Source organism: Mirounga leonina, unplaced genomic scaffold, assembly GCF_011800145.1.
Source record: "Mirounga leonina isolate KUSES-001 unplaced genomic scaffold, KU_Mleo_1.0 Mir_418, whole genome shotgun sequence".
Taxonomy (NCBI): Eukaryota; Metazoa; Chordata; class Mammalia; order Carnivora; family Phocidae; genus Mirounga; species Mirounga leonina.
The window spans coordinates 5152877-5168051 of NW_023270739.1; the positions used below are offsets into that span (position 1 = coordinate 5152877).

The 15175-nt window shown below is 42.4% G+C and overlaps 1 protein-coding gene across 4 annotated transcripts in view; it reads right to left on the minus strand.

Moving 5' to 3' along the window:
• The window catches only part of SGSM3 (small G protein signaling modulator 3), a 50532-nt gene that overhangs the window by 21296 nt on the left and 14061 nt on the right, over positions 1–15175 (minus strand). The window contains exon 1 of one of the 4 annotated variants that reach the window (XM_034987457.1): positions 2628–3109. The exons of the other annotated variants lie outside the window; for them this stretch is intronic. The gene's annotated coding sequence lies outside the window, so the exon portion shown is untranslated. Of the gene's footprint in view, positions 1–2627; positions 3110–15175 lie in introns of those variants that run through there. 4 annotated transcript variants of the gene reach the window in all.

The following is a 15175-nucleotide window of genomic DNA, read 5'->3' on the forward strand; positions in this document are numbered from 1 at the left end:
TCGGCTCAGGTCATGATCCCAGGGTCCTGGGATCAAGTCCTGCATCGGGCTCCCTGCTCCTTGGGAGCCTGCTTCTCCCTCTGCCTCTCTCTCTCGCTCTGTCTCTCATGAATAAATAAATAAAATCTTTAAAAAAAAAAAAAAGGTAATACAATGGAGGAAGGATAGTCTTTTCAACAAATGGTCCTAGAAAAATTGGATAGCCATTTGCAAAAAAAAATTACCCTTAATCCATACCTCACACCACATACAAAAAAATTAACTCAAAATGGATCACAGGCCTAAATGTAAAACCTAACACTAAAACTTCTACTTTTTTTAAAAAGATTTATTTATTTATTTATTTTAGAGACAGAGAGACAGAGAGAGCACAGGGTGGAGGAGCAGACAGGGTCTCAAGCCGACTGCACTGAGCATAGAGCCCAATGCGGGGCTTGATCTCACCACCATGAGATCATGACCTGAGCTGAAACCAAGAGTCAGATGCTCAACCAACTGTGCCACCCAGTTACCCCTATTTGTTTTTTAAGTAAGCTCTAAGCCCAATGTAGGGCTCAAACTCATGACCCTGAGATGAGGAGTTGCATACTCTATCGACTGAGCCAGCCAGATGCCCTGAACACTAAAACTTCTAGAAGAAAACATAGGAAAAAATGTTTGTGACCTTTGTTAGGCAAAGATTACTTAGATTTTAAACTAAGAGCATGATATATAAATGAAGAAAAAGATAAATTGGACTTTATCAAATCAAAGCCATGGATGGTAAATATTTTCAAATCACATATTTGATAAAGGACTTGTATCCAGAATATTAGGAATTCTCAAAACTAAGTAAGCAAAAACATGGGCGCCTGGGTGGCTCAGTTGGTTAAGCGATTGCCTTCGGCTCAGGTCATGATCCTGGAGTCCCTGGATCGAGTCCCGCATGGGGCTTCCTGCTTGGCGGGGAGTCTGCTTCTCCCTCTGACCCTCCCCTCTCTCATGTGCTCTCTCTCATTCTCTCTCTCTCAAAAAAAAAAAAAAAATCTTTAAAAAAAATAAGTAAGCAAAACAAACAAAAAAAAACAATTTAAAAAGGGTGGGGCAAAGATTCAAACAAACATTTTCAGGGGTGCTTGGCTGGCTCTGTAGGAACAGCATGAGACTCTTGATCTCCAGATTCTGAGTTTGAGCCCCACAATGGGTGTAGAGATCATTTAAATGAATAGATAAAAAGAAACATTTTCAAATTAGATATACAGATGACAAGTGTGCAGAAAAATACTCAACATCATTAGTCACTAGGGAAATGCAAATTAAAACCACAATGAGATATTACCACACACATATTAAATTGTTAAAATAAAAAACCATGGGTGCCTGGGTGGCTCAGTTGGTTAAGCGACTGCCTTCGGCTTAGGTCATGATCCTGGAGTCCCTGGATCGGGTCCCACATCAGGCTCCCTGCTCAGCAGGGAGCCTGCTTCTCCCTCTAAACCTCCCCCCTCTCATGTACTCTCTCTCTCTCTCTCTCTCATTCTCGCTCTCTCAAATAAATAAATAAATCTTAAAAAAAAAAAACAACACTACCACAAACAAAACCTAACAATATCAAGTGCTGATGAGGATGCAGAGCAACTAGAACTCTCACACTGCTGGTGGGAATGCAAAATGGTACAGCAATTTTGGAAGAGTTTGGAAGTTTCTTATAAAGCTAAACATAACTTATATAATCCCAAAATCCTACTCCTAGGTATATTTCTTTAAGTGAAATGAAAACTTTAGCTTACCCCAAAAATCTGTGTATAAATGTTTACAGCAGCTTTATCCACAATTGCCAAAATCTGAAAACAACCCAAATGTCCTTTAACTGATAAATAAAGAACTGTGATACATCCATATAATGGATTACTAATCAGTGAAAAAAACAAAAAAAAAACCAAACCCAAAGAAACAAATACTGACACACTCAACAACACAGATGATTTTCAAATGTTTTATGCTAAAGAAAAGAAGTCAGATTGAAAAAGATACATACTGCAGGATTCCATCTTTAGGACACCCCGGAAAAAGCAAACTATAGGTACAGAAAACAGACCAGTAGTTTCTACAGGATGGGGGTAGGAGGAAGAGTTAACTACTTAGCTATACAAGGTAATTTTGGGAGCTGAGAGAACTGTTCTATATGTTGATTGTTGGTAATATGTATTTGTCAGAGCTTGCAGAACTGTACACTAAAAGGAGTGAATTTTATCATATGTAAATTATACCTTAATAACATAAAAGAAGAGAAGAAACATTATGCTTAATCAAAGAAACCAGACACAAGAGTATAAAAATTCCAATTGTGGGGACTAAAGAAATATGTATACTATTTATTATCTAATATTAAGTGAAAACATTATAATGCCGCATGCACACCCAGAAATGTGTAAATCCTTCAGTCACTCACTCCCCAAATATTTCTCCAACACATATTATGTGCTAAGGCAGCAATGATTTACAATCTAGAGGGGTAAATCAAACAGAAAACAAACATATGGACAAATGAGAATTCCCAAGTGTGGGAGGTTCTCTGAATAATACAAAAGGCTGATGTGATATAGAATCCAGGGAAGGAATCTCTGAAGTACTATTTGGGTTGATACCTGAAGGGCAGGAAACCAGTCTTGCAAAGATCTGGCAGTGGAGAGTCATGGACAGAAAGAATGACAAATCCAAACGCTCTGCTCTGATGTGGGTAAGACCTTGGAGGAACAGAAAGGAGCAGCACTTGATATGTGAGAGTTCTAGTTGCTCTGCATCCTCATCAGCACTTGATATACACTGCTTCAGTGTAACTGAAACACAATGAACAAGAGGGGCAATGGTAAGAGGAAATGGGAGAGTTAGAAGCACCCAGATCACTAAGGGACTGTAGGTCGCGGTAAAGGATTTAGATTTTAAGGACAATGGGAATCCGCAAGGGCCCCAGATGTGCTGTTGTGTGGCCAATGGCCTGTAGAGAGACAAGCATTGGTGCAGGGAGACAAGTGAGAAAGGGCAAGATCCAGGAAACAGATGATGGTAGTGATGAGAGTGGAGACAGATGAAGAGAAGTGAATGGATTCAGGACAGAAACACGGGAAGAACCAACAAGCCTCGCTACCGGGCGGGATGTGACGAACAAAGAAAGGGAGCAAGCAAAAGTGAGGCCTAGGTTTCTGGTCTGAATCCTGGGATTATGAGGATGCCATTTACTTATACCGAGGAGAGTGGAAAAGAAACAGGTTTGAGAGAAGAAGGGATTACAAGTTGAGGGATAATGTAAATGTTTCTTAGATATCCAACTGGAGACAGTAAGTAGGCAACTGGATATAAAAGTATACATCTCCAGGGAACTATCAGAAGTAAAGAGATAAATTTGGGAGTCTTTCATTCATCTATCCAACCAACAAATTTTTTTGAGCAACTACTATGTGCCAGACACTGTTCCATGTGCTAGGGAGTAAACAAGTGCTAGCATGTAAAACAAGACAGACAAAATTCTTGCTTCTCTGAACCTGCAGTTTTCTCATCTGTAAAAGGGGATGACAAATGAGAAAAAGTAAATAAATACTTATCACAATACCTGGCACATAGTATGCGCTTACTAAATGCCAGGTTTTAATATTGGTGACAGAAAACAGACAATAAATAAATAAATGAATAAGGTAATTTCAGAGTAATAATATATGCTATGAAGAAAATAACTCAAACTAATAGGTTTCAGAGTGACACATATAGGGGCAGAAGGGCTACTTTTGATGGGTGGTCAGAGAAGGCCTGAGGAAATGACATTTCATCTGACACCACAGAGATAAGGAACCAGCTCTGCAGAGACCCAGAAGGGACAGCCCAAGCAGAAGAAATGGCTTGTTCAAGGGTCTTAAAGAACAACAAGAGTTTATTTTTTTTTTAATTTTTATTTTTTAATTAATTAATTTATTTATTTGACAGAGAGAGAGAGAGCGAGAGCAGGAACACAAGCAGGGGGAGTGGGAGAGGGAGAAGCAGGCTTCCTGCCGAGCAAGGAGCCCGATGTGGGACTCGATCCCAGAACCCTGGGATCATGACCTGAGCCGAAGGCAGACGCTTAACGACTGAGCCACCCAGGCGCCCACAACAAGAGTTTATTACACTGGAGAAGTAACAGGCCAGTGTGTCGGAGGCAGAGTGATGAGGGGAACAGAGCAGACAGCACTGGAGAGGCAGGTGGGAACTAGCCTACAGGGGGCCTACTACCCATGGCAAAAATGCTAGATTTTATTTTAATGGGAAGCAACTGGAAAGCTTTGAGCAGGGGCATGACATGGTCTGACTTAGGTTTCAAAGAAATCACATTGGTTGCTTTGTGAAGAATGAACTACAGACGGGTTAAGGATGGAAGCTATTACAGTTGTCCAGGTGAGAGACAGTATCTCTGTCTAAAGTAGTTGAAGTGGTGACAAGTAAGTAGATTCTGGATATAATCTGGAGGTGCAGAGGCAGATAACAGAAATAAAGAATAAAGAAAGAAATCAATGATGACTTCTGGGTTTTGTGTAGGTCCTATTAACGAAGATGAGGGAAGACTCAGGGGAGAGCAAGTTTCAGGGTCAGGAATCAAGAGATCTGCTTTGGTCATGCTAAGTCAGGATGTCCATTAGACCTCTAAGTGGAGATGTCAAGTAAACAATTGCATATAGGAATATAAAGTTCACAGAAGTCAGAACTACATCTGGGAATCATTAGGACTAGATGTCATGGCCAAGGAGAGTGCAGAATAGGGAGCCTAGAACCAAATCTTGGAACATTCCAATACTTAGAGGTTAGGCAGGAAAGGGAACAGGAAATAAAATTTGAGGAGTGGCCAGTGTAGTCGAAGGAACACTAGTAGTGTGTAGTGCTGTAGAAATCAAGAGGAGAAGAGAGCATCAGTGCCATGTACCACCTAGAGGTCAAGTGGTATGAGGACAGAGAATGGGTTGCTGGTTCTGCAAACTGGAGGTTTTTGGTAATCTTGACAAGAGTTTTAAGTTTTAATGGTGAAGGTGAAAGTCCAATTTGAGTGAGTTGTAGAGAGAACAGAAAAGTAGAGTCATCAGCATCAAGATAGTACATGATTTCACCCATTTAAAATACAATACCTACATGTTGAAGGTACTATAAATATGAATATTGCTGGGTTAGGTGGTAGGACTATGGGGCTTATTGGTCTCGATTTTTAATGTTTTCTTTTTTGAAAAAATACAGAGGTATTGCTTAAAAATAATTATATCACCTAAAAACTTGTACCTGAATATTCAAAGCCACATTATTTATAACAACCCAAAGTGGAAATAATCCAAATGTCCATCAATGGATGCATGGATAAACAAAGTGGATATATCCATGTAATGGAATATTACTCAGCCATAAAAAGAAATGAAGTACTGGGGCACCTGGGTGGCTCAGTCGGTTAAGCGGCTGCTTTCGGCTCAGGTCATGATCCCAGGGTCCTGGGACTGAGCCCCACGTCGGGCTCCCTGCTCAGTGGAGAGTCTGCTTCTCCCTCTCCCTCTGCCTGCCTCTCTGCCTACTTGTGCTCTCTATCTCTCTGTCAAATAAATAAATAAAATCTTAAAAAAAAAAAAGAAATGAAGTACTGATACAGACTACAACATGAAACTTGAAAACATGCTCAGTGAAAGAATCCAGTCACCAGTCACAAAAGACCATGTACTGTATGTTTCCATTTCTATGAAATGCCCAGTATGGGCAAATCCATAGAGATAGGAAGTAGATTAGTGGTTGCCAGGGGCTGGAGGGAGGGGGAAATGGGGAGTGACTGCTAATGGCTGTGGGTTTTCTTTTGGGGATGATGAAAATATTCTGGAATTAGACAACAGTGATAGTTGCACGTCACAGTGAATATACTAAAAACCTCTGAATTGGAAAGTTTAAAAGGGTGACTTTTAGGGCACCTGGCTGGCTCAGGAGGTGAAGTGACTCTTGGTCTCAGGATTTGAGTTTGAGCCCCATGCTGCATGTAGAAATTACTTAAAAACTAAAATCTTTTGGGGTGCCTGGGTGGCTCAGTCATTAAGCGTCTGCCTTCGGCTCAGGTCATGATCCCAGGGTCCTGGGATCGAGCCCCACATTGGGCTCTCTGCTCGGCAGGAAGCCTGCTTCTCCCTCTCCCACTCCCCCTGCTTGTGTTCCCTCTCTCTGTCAAATAAATAAATAAAATCTTTAAAAAAAAACCCTAAAATCTTTTTTAAGAAGTGATTTTTAGGGGCGCCTGGGTGGCTCAGTTGGTTAAACGACTGCCTTCGGCTCAGGTCATGATCCTGGAGTCCCGGGATCGAGTCCCGCATTGGGCTCCCTGCTGAGTGGTGAGTCTGCTTCTCCCTCTGACCCTCCCCGCCATGTGCTCTCTCTCATTCTCGCTCTCTCAAATAAATAAAATCTTAAAAAAAAAAAAACTATTTAAAAAAATGATTATTATGGTGCATGAATTATATCTTAATTTTAAAAATTACCGTTTCGTATAGTGGAACCCTGAGTACTAAGGAAGTGTCCTCCATGAGCTCTGAGGTCCACAAATGGAGCCTTGAACTTAGAGCAGCTATGCAGCTTCTCTAAATCTTGCCTTCCTCTTCCTCCAACAGAAATACTACTTATTACCTCAAATTACCCATCTATGCAGGGATTTAATGTTTACACAAAACCATAAAAAGCAAAAGTGAAAAAAAGGTGCAAACTATTAGAAATAGCTTATCTATAACTGTGAAAAGGATCCCTTTCTCTCTCATTTGTAACTAACACTTTACTAACACTGCTCAGCATGAATTTGACATCTTAGCATCTTAGCAACCTGCGAAGTTAGGAACTCCCTAAGTTGCTAAAAGGTAAAAATCTGTCATCTTTCAAGTTACTGTAGCAAGTTTCCCCCCAATAATCTAAGTAATCACTGGAAAAACAACTGACAATATTTTAAAAATCAGATTTCCAAGGCACCAGGTTTTTGTTGTTGTTTTGTTGTTTTGAAGGCTAAACCAAATCCCCAGGTGTCTGACTTCACTTGGGGCCGCCTAGCTTTCTATTACATTCAAGTGCAACACTTTCCAAAGGCAAAGCCACTGAAAGCAGTTTAAAGGAAAAAAGATGCTTATAAACCAGGGGACTAGAAAAGTACAGCAATTTGCAGGATAGGCTGTAAAGGAAAAATGCTATTTCCACATCCAAAACTTTTACAGAGATATTTCCCTGTCGCCTGAATTTTCTCCACAGTTCAGGAACCACAACCTGAGCTGGGGTCAGGTGGGACACTGGCTATTAGAGCCAAAGGCTCAGGAACGCTTCTTTCCAACGCCTCTGGGCATTTTGCACAAGATCATTCTTTTCTACTGAGAACACAGTAAGGTGCAAACACAAATGATAAACTGTAGCAGGATAAATTTGAGCTTCAGGTCAGAGGAAAATCTCTGGGGTATAAACACAGTTACTGGGTTTCTCATGGGAAGGGAAGTTCTGCACTCTGAGTTTTGTACGTATGCAACATTAATGAAAATCAAAATTTAAAAAAATTCTGCCACAAGTCTGCCACTTCAATAAATCATTTTCTTCCCTTCTATGTTCTCTTTTGGTTTTTCCCTATATATGCCCTATGTTCTCTTTTGGTATTTCCCTATATATAACATTATAGATTCTAAAATATTTTTCTCTACTGAACACTAAATAATCAGCATTTTCCCCAGTAACCATGCAGTTTTTATAGTGATATAGTCTGTAACTGACTGATCTAGTCACCTGTTGATAAATTTAAGCACCTAGGAGCAATATCTGCATTAAAAACAATGCTGTGAGGAACTCTCCCTTTGAAAAACTTTTAAATGAAATTAATGAATCTGTCTCATTTGGGAGAGGATTTGGATTTTTGAAAATCTGCTTTTTCTAAAGTGTCAGCTTTATAAAAAGAAATCAAAGGATGAGATTAGGTTAATAACAGATTATTGATATTAGAGTTTAATATGGTGCCTTTGAAGCAAGGTAATTAACCCAATGACCCCTACACTTAAAGTTTTACAATATTATAATTATAGCACAGTGAGGAATTACTCTTTTAGTAGTTGGCTCCAGAATGCTTCCCGGAGAGGGGGTTTATCTTCGTTTTGGAAAATACTTTGATAAGCTCCTTAAAGGTGGCCTAAAGGCATAGAAGAAAGAAGAGATCTATCAATTGCCTAGCAAAAGAAATGAATAGAAATTTGGAGGCAGGGGAGAACAGAACTAGAAGTGGCCTGGACCATAAAAAGGAGGGGAAGAGAAGTCCAAAACCAAGGTGAGGAGCTGCATCCTTTGGAACAAAGTGACCTATGAGACATTAACACTCAGTATGCCTGGGGTGGGGAGGTCTGGAGGGTGAGGACCGAATGCCTCTTCAGGAAAGGACAATCCAAAACCCAAATGAAGTTTGTGTTGTTGAAGGGTAAAATCCCTTTGCCATCCCCTGTTTTCGGTAAAGCCTGCCCTACTTGTAAGAGCCTTGAAGGTGGTTTGGGGGAAAACCAAATAAAAGGTCTACAAGTAGTAATAAAAAGTAATAGTTCCTACTGTACAGAGATGTTATAAGGACTAAATAGTTAAATTTGAAAAATCTGGGGGAGGGTGTTGGAATTTTCAAGTAATGTGGGCTTATAGGGCCTGCGTCCATTTTATTAAAATTTCAAGTTAATGGATTTCAGCTGATTATGTAACACAAAAGTTTTATGTATCTCATTTCCTTAGATTTATATATAAAATAACTACCTTTTAAAAATTCAAGCTACATTTCAACAATATCGTGGAGTTTATGGCTCCCTAATTTTACAATGTTGTTCCATTTCCCTTAAATAATCTCAACCCGTGGTTCTCAAACTGTGGAGCGCATCATAATCATCAGCTGGAGGACTTTTTAAAACCCAAAAAGCTAATTCTTTTTTTTTTCTTTAAGATTTCATTTTATTTATTCATTTGAAAGAGCGCACACAAGCAGGGGGAAAGGCAGAGGGAGAGGAAGAGCAGACTCCCCTCTGAGCTGGGAGCCCGACATGGAGCTCGATCCCAGGACCTGGAGATCATGACGTGAGCTGAAGGCAGATGCTTAACCATCTCAACCACCCACGCACCCTAAGATTTTATTTTTAAGTAATCTCTATACCCAATGTGGGGCTCGAACCTACAACCCCAAGATCAAGAATTGCATGCTCTAATGATTCAGCCAGCCAGGCACCCCTTTTTAAAAGCTGAATTTTTTAATCTGAAGGTCTGAGTAGAATGAGACTGTTCCATTCTTACAAGTTCCCAGGTGATGTTGATGCTGTGGTCCAGGGAACACACTTTTGAGAACCACTGGGCTAAAACTACCCTTTGACCATTCTTTCAAATTCTAGTTCAGATGTGACCTCCTGGAACACCTTCCCCTTCCAACTTCCATGCTCCCTACCTCCCTTCTCTGATAAAACTAGTCATTGTACATGCTCCTGCTGTTATTTCATACTGCACTGTAATTTACGTATGTACATATCTGCCCTATATCTGGTGCCTAGAGCCTGACCCATGGCAGGTGCTGACTGTATGAGGAGGGGATACCATACTCCTGGAAGATCCCCATGTACAACATGCTCCTTTGTAAGTTCCTGTGCTGGGCTCCTTCTGCTTGTAAGGCCCTCCACTTTACCGGACTTCTCATCCTCCAGGCTCAGCCTGGGCTCTTTCTCCTTGAGGAAGCCTTCTCTGACACACCCCCTGCCTCAGGTTTGTGTCAGGTGCCCCCTTCTGTCTATATCATAAAACATATTGAATATACTGTCTATAACCTATTTATCTTAATAATAGCTACCATTCACTGCAGGCTCTCCAAGTGCCAGGAACTCTAATAAGCAGAGTTGGATTAAAATTTTTAGAGGTCATGGGGTGCCTGGGTGGCTCAGTTGTTAAGCATCTGCCTTCAGCTCAGGTCATGATCCCGGGGTCCTGGGATCCAGCCCCTCATCGGGCTCCCTGCACAGTGGGGATCCTGCTTCTTCCTCTCCCTCTGCCTGCCGATCCCCTTGCTGGTGCTCCCTCTCTGTCGAATAAATAAATAAAATCTTTAGAGGTCCTTTGTCAAGCCATTCCCACTTCTGGAAATTTATCCTACACTTCAGCAAAGTGACTCCTGTAGAAAGACACTCCCTATAGCATTGTTTGTGATGGCAAAGTATTAGAAAACCTCAATATCCACTGGTGGGGAACTTGAATAAGTTACACAACATCTATATAATGGAAGTGAGCAGCTGTCAAAAAACAATGGGTCAGTTATTTGTGTGCTCATACTGAATGATCTCCAAGGTATACTGCTAAGTGAAAAAAGCAAGGAGCAAAACAGTGAGAAGAGTAAACATTTGTACAAAGAAGTTTTCAGGGGTGCCTGGGTGGCTCAGACGGTTAAGCGTCTGCCTTCGGCTCAGGTCATGATCCTGGGGTCCTGGGATCGAGCCCCGCGTCGGGCTCCCTGCTCCGTGGGAAGCCTGCTTCTCCCTCTCCCACTCCCCCTGCTTGTGTTCCCTCTCTCACTGTGTTTCTCTGTCAAATAAATAAATCTTAAAAAAAAAAAAAAAGTTTTCACATAAAATTTAGAAGGCCGCATGTGAGAGTAACTAGGTGACAGAGAGACTTTTTACCTAATACCCCTTTGTACCTTTTGAATGTTGAATGTTGTACCTATTCAAACAAAGTTAAGCATGAAAAAAAATTTAAAGGCCTTCAGAAAGCCATAGGATGAGGGGCGCCTGGGTGGCTCAGTTGGTTAAGCGACTGCCTTCGGCTCAGGTCATGATCCTGGAGTCCCAGGATCAAGTCCCGCATCGGGCTCCCTGCTCAGCGGGGAGTCTGCTTCTCCCTCTGACCCTCCCCCCTCTCATGCTCTATCTCATTCTCTCTCTCAAATAAATAAAATCTTTAAAAAAAAAAAAGCAAGAAAGAAAGCCATAGGATGAGAAAGATTAGGTGATCCCCTATTTAATCAATATAAAAATAAAAATGAATATGAGGAAGTCCAACAACATTTAGATTTTTTTCAAGATGACTTCTGCTATGTTTCTGTGAAATGTCTAATACCAAGTTCTTTCCATTTCCTCATTGTATTTTGTGTCTCTGCTTTATTAGTACCCTCAGGACATGCCTGGTCTACTAAAGGCCAATCCACAGCAGATGTTCATTAGATCCAGTGACAACACTGTAGTTTTTTTTTTTTTTAAAGATTTTATTTATTTATTTGACAGAGAGACATAGCGAGAGCAGGAACACAAGCAGGGGGAGTGGGAGAGGGAGAAGCAGGCTTCCCGCAGAGCGGGGAGCCCGATGTGGGACTCGATCCCAGGACCCTGGGATCATGACCTGAGCCAAAGGCAGATGCTTAACGACCGAGCCACCCAGGCGCCCAACACTGCAGTTCTTAACACACGGAGTATGCAAGGGTCGTGACCCTTTGGTTCTCCTCCTGCCTTTCTGGCTGCTCCTCCTGAGTCTCTTTTCCCAGTTCCTCCCCTGCTGGTTCTTAAAATGCCTTAATGTTCTGTTCCGGATCCTCCTCCAGTTCCCTGCACTCTTACTGACTCTCATGGCTTCAATTTATACCTACAGGCAGATGATCCAGTTTCTTTTTTTCTTTTTTTAAGATTTTATTTATTTATTTGACAGAGAAAGACACAGTGAGAGAGGGAACACAAGCAGGGGGAGTGGCAGAGGGAGAAGCAGGCTTCCCACGGAGCAGGGAGCCCGACGTGGGGCTCTATCCCAGGACCCTGGGATCATGACCTGAGCTGAAGGCAGACGCTTCACCGACTGAGCCACCCAGGTGCCCCAGATGATCCAATTTCTATCCCCACAACATATTTCTCTCCAAACTTTAGGCTGACACATCCAACTGCCCACTGGGCCACTCCTCCACATTCCTGGAAATACCATGCTCTCAAATTAAGTCACTGTGAACCCTGCCCTCCTCCAGTGGTCCTTACCTCAGGAGACTGGCATTATAACCTATCTACCACTTTCTCCAGTCAGAATTGGCCTCATGGTTAATGGATTCTCCACCCCTCAACTCTTAAGCCTTTCTGAATGTTTTTTCAAACTTCCCTTTTCTTTCAACCTTTGCTATTTCCCAGTTGGGGCTGTCATCATTTCTCACCATCATGATTTTTACAAGTCTTCCAACTGGGATCTCTGCCTCCAGTCTTGCCCCCTGCACCCCACACCCCATCTATTCTCTATTCTGCAGCCAGAGAAATCCTTTTAAAATGCAACTGATCAGGGGCGCCTGGATGACTCCGTTGGTTGAGCATCTGACTCTTGATTTTGGCTCAGGTAGTGATCTCAGGGTCCTGGGATCTAGCCCTGCCTCAGGCTCCACTCTCAGCAGGGAGTCTGTTGGAAATTCTCTCTCCCTCTCCCTCTCCTCCTGCTTGCATGCTCTTGTTCGCTCCCTCTCTCTATAACATAAATAAATCAATCTTTAAAATGCAACTGCTTGTTTCCTTCCTTTTAAAAACCTTTTTTCTGGGGCACCTGGGGAGTACAGTTGGTTAAGCATCCAATCCTTGGTTTCGGCTCAGGTCATGATCTCAGGGTCATGAGATTGAGCCCGGCATTGGGCTCAGCACTCAGCACGCAATCTGCTTGAGACTCTCTCTCTCCCTTTGCCCCCCCTCTAAAATAAATAAATCTTTGGGGCACCTGGGTGGCTCAGTCGGTTAAGCGTCTGAGCGTTTGGCAGGTCATGATCCCAGGGTCCTGGGATCGAGCCCCGCATTGGGCTTCCTGCTCAGTGGGGAGCCTGCTTCTCTCTCTGCCCCTCCCTCCTGCTCTGCTCTCTAGCTCTCAAATAAAATTTAAAAAAATAATGAAATAACCAAATCTTTAAAAAATAAATAAATAAAACGTTTTTTCTTCCTCCTGACTTCAAGAAAAAGTCCAAGTTTGTTAATTTGGCATACAAGACCCTGCATGACCTAGTAGTCCCCACTCACCATTCCAGCCTCATTTCTCAACACCTACCTCTCACTCGCCCTCAGCACATGCTCTGTGCTCTAGCCAGAACATGCTTCTCTCAGACCTTGGAACCGTCTGCTTTCTCTCAAAGCATGCTGCTAAATGAAACAAGTACTCGGCAGTATGTAAGGAAAAGTCCTGAAACTTGGGCCCCACCAAACACCATAAGGCAGCTGGTGGTGCTAATCTTCTAAACTGGTTCCCCACTCCAGTCACCCAATCATTCTTGTTGAAAACATGTGTATTATTCACTTCACCCTCAGGGCGCCTGGATGCTCAGTTGGTTAAGCCCCTGACTTGTGATTTTAGCTCACGTCATGATCTCATGGGTCGTGAGATCGAGCCCCGTGTCAGACTCTGTGCTCAGCAGGGAGTCCATTTGGGATTCTTTTCTCTCTCGCTTTCCCTTTGCCCCTCCCCCCACTTGCATGCACACTCTCACTCTCAAATAAATAAATCTTTTAAAGAAATTCACTTCACCCTTTATCTCCCTTAGTGCCAAAGACAACTGAAGTGAAAACCCACTATATCATCTACATTTCACAACTGCCTTCCCTCAAACTGGCATCAGCAGATGAGCCGTGACTCCAGTAATCAGTTCTCACTCCTGCACCCACAGGGACTGCTTTCCCATCCTTGAGTCTATATTTTCTTGGTGACCAGAGAGAGAGGGTGCTTCTTTAGGCATCAGGTGTGACTGTGCAAAGTAGAGCAGGGAAACAGGGACCTCACCCCAGAATCCAGCACAGCAGTTCCAGTTAAAGGGAGCTCTCCTGTGCAGACTTATGACCCATGCTCAGCCACTCTAGGTCTTTCTATAAAATAATCATCCGAGGCAGTCCAGTCACTTCCCCAAGTCCCTTCCAGGAGCATGTGCCTAAGATTTACAGCCTGGCAGGGCCCACATGATGACAGGGAAAGCACAAGCAAGGTGCTGCAAGGACCTTCCTTCAGTACCACCACCAGAGGTGGGGGGCAACAAGCCCTTCAGGAGTAAAACAAACAATGGGTAACCAACTGCAACTGCAACTCAGGTAGCTCTGAAAAATAGTGATTCAAGTTTTTGAGGAAATAAAGCTCCTTGAGGGCTGTCAAAAAAGGCCCCTGAGAAATTTATATTTAAAGTGTTATATTAACTTAGGAGCTTATGGCACTTAAAAGGGACAAGACAGATAGTTAACAAAGTCCCTATTCCTCACACAGTTAAACTACAGAGGTCAACAAACTACCTTATCTTTAAGTCATTTATTTGGCCAGCCCATTTAAATAATTACTGGGAATTTCTCATTTGCAGATACAAAAATACCAACATAATAACTCTGTATGTTATACCAAGTATGGTAATCCACTCCTACTTACTCTGTGGCAGTGAGTGGATGCAGGTATTAGAAGGGAGGTAACAGTTAAAGAAGGAATCATGTATTTATTGACCGTTTACCATACTGCTAAGAAACCAGAGAAAACCAGGGCTCAGGGTGAAGCATCTTACCATGTCACACACCGAGTCAGGACTGAGTGCAAAGCTGGCCCTCTATCCCACACTGACCAGCACAGCACAATCTCCAGGGAAGCCCATGAGCTACTTGTGGGTGTGTAAGAACAAAACACCTTGGCTTGGGGTATGGAGCCCCGTGGAGACCAGGTGAAAACGTAACACAAGCAGCTGGATTAAGAAACAATTTTAATTAAGCAGATAAATCAGGAGAAAACTCCCATATTACAGGAGCAAATGAATTTCTCTAACAGACCTGCACCTGTAGAGATCATCAGCCTCTTCAATACCAGGTACAACGCAAAGGCACTGAGCACAGCCATGAACGACAGAGGCATGAATGACACGGTTAGAAGGATCTTTTGAGTTATGTCCCTCTTGTTTGTTTTTTTTTCCCCCCTCAAAAAAGAAACTGAGGCCAAAGAGGTCAAAAGACTTATTTAAAGCCATACTGTGAGCAGGTGACACAGCCAGACCAGAAGCTAAGTCTCCTATTTCCACTATTCCAACCTAAAATTGAATCAAAAACTTGGGAAAAACATGGGAACAGGCAAACTGGATCACACTTAGACCAGCATCATTACCAAGAGAAATCCCAAACAGATGTTATGGGAAGTTGTCCTCCTGCTGTTGGAAACCTTGGGGTTAGGCAGA